The sequence below is a fragment of the Anomaloglossus baeobatrachus genome, chromosome 1, assembly GCF_048569485.1.
Source record: "Anomaloglossus baeobatrachus isolate aAnoBae1 chromosome 1, aAnoBae1.hap1, whole genome shotgun sequence".
NCBI classification, from domain to species: Eukaryota; Metazoa; Chordata; class Amphibia; order Anura; family Aromobatidae; genus Anomaloglossus; species Anomaloglossus baeobatrachus.
In genome coordinates, this window is record NC_134353.1 from 893848937 (window position 1) to 893850802 (window position 1866).

The 1866-nt window shown below is 55.7% G+C and overlaps 1 pseudogene; it reads right to left on the bottom strand.

Moving 5' to 3' along the window:
• Positions 1-1418: 1418 nt before the first annotated feature.
• Positions 1419-1569, bottom strand: LOC142258578 (U1 spliceosomal RNA; annotated as a pseudogene).
• Between the last annotated feature and the right edge of the window lie 297 nt (positions 1570-1866).

The window sequence follows — 1866 nt, forward strand, 5'->3', positions numbered from 1 at the left end:
ACCAAAACTTAAATGTCAAAAAAACCCCAAAAAAACAAACAGCAAAGTGAGTGTGACGCCCTGGACTAGCCAGGGGGGTCACAGGTAGTCCCATGCACAACACCTACCCCTAAAAAGGTACCAACAGTCAATCAAAACCGTGAGCCACCCCCATCAAGTCCTGACAGCCACACCCAGGGGCGGAGCCAGGTGGTTGGCCACACCCACCGAGGAGGTCAGATGGCCTGGGGCAGGGAGAAACAGAGAGAGGAGGGAGAGAGAAGAGAGAGGGAGAGGGGAGGAGTTAGTGCGTAGGAGAGTTGGAGAGTGGAAGTGAAGTGAAGAGGAGAGGAGGTGGAGAAAGAGTGTGAGGAGTAAACTGTCAGGGGCTTAGGTAGGCGCCTAGGCACCCTGTGGCCAGGAGACAGGTGGTGGTGGCCGCCTGCAGGACCGGGAAGACAACCGGCGGAACCGTCAAGGCACCGGGACAGGGTAGTGGCCCGCCGGTACCGAATCGGGGAGTCAAACGGAAACCGGAGCACCAGGAGGGGTACTCAGACCCAGTATGAGGCCCAGAAGCCACTGGACTGAGTCGAATTCACTGATTGAGGTCTGGACTCTAGATCCTTTCCCACCCAACGTCCCGATTGAAGGCAACAGCCAACCGAGGGGGATAGAAAGCCACTGCCCAGGTATCAAGATCCCACGGGCCAGCGTCTGCGGGCAAACGGGCTCTTCCGACATCCAAAAGCCGGGGAGCGGACTACCGTCGCTGAAGCGTAGGTAGTCATCACACTAATTTAGAGGTGCAGGAGAAAGGCGGACACCATCAACCCAAGTAGGGGGGTACAACGCAGCCGGCTGCGAGCACCGACCACCATCCAGTTTGGTTTACCAGTGACTCCAGTGTGTTCAATCATAGTAAGTACAACAGTGCCCTTGGGCAGCGCAGCACGCAGCACCATATGATCCCGCCCTGCACCCCAGCGCTCCCCACCGGGCCCCGGGACCCTCATCCCCTACCCACGGAGGGGTCAACACCTAGCTGCATTACCACACCGTTCCCGGGAGCTCCCTTCATCAGCAGCGGTGGTGCACATCTTCACCACGACCCGTGGGTGGCGTCACGAACTATCTCCAACAAACCACAGCCCCGGCCGTCACCCTAAATCCCCCGACACCGAAAGTGCCATTCCCCCCCTTTTTACAGAGTGACGTGGCCACCGTTCTGGAGGCGCTCGAGCCACCGACAACCCGAGCCCGGATCTGAGCGGCTCAGCGGGCAGCCGAGCCCCAGGGCGGGACATGAGCAGCGTCCCTTTGGCAGCTTCTAGACGGCCCACAGGGGTATGACAAAAGCCTGCTTGACAGTCCTTAGCAGCAAAGGGACACATCGTGGAGCAGCAGCAGTGTCTAATCTGTCTTTGACCAGAGCAAATCAGGGAAAAGCGCGAACGCAGTCCCCCACTACCACAAATTATGCAGTCGAGTTTCCCGCATTTGGGGAAATCGCAGGGGTCAGCACACCCGGAGTGCAATGGATGAGCCTCACCCTGAGAGAACTTTTTTTTTCCCTCAGATGGAAGGTTTTATTATCACAACTAACTGACAAAAATCAAACCATGCTATTACCATCATCATTGGGAAAATTTTATTAAAGGGGAACCTGTCAGGTTATTTATGTGTTCTAACCTAGTGGCAGTGTGATGTGTGGCCTAGTAACCCCATTCATACCCATCCCTGTGCTGTAATAATGTGTAATGTGAATATATAAAAATGTGATTACTTGTGTACCCTATGTAAATGAGCAGGGGCTCTAGCCCCAAGGACGTCGCATCGCCCTGTGGGCGTTTGCATGTTTTCCATGGTATCACGTCCCTGTGGGCG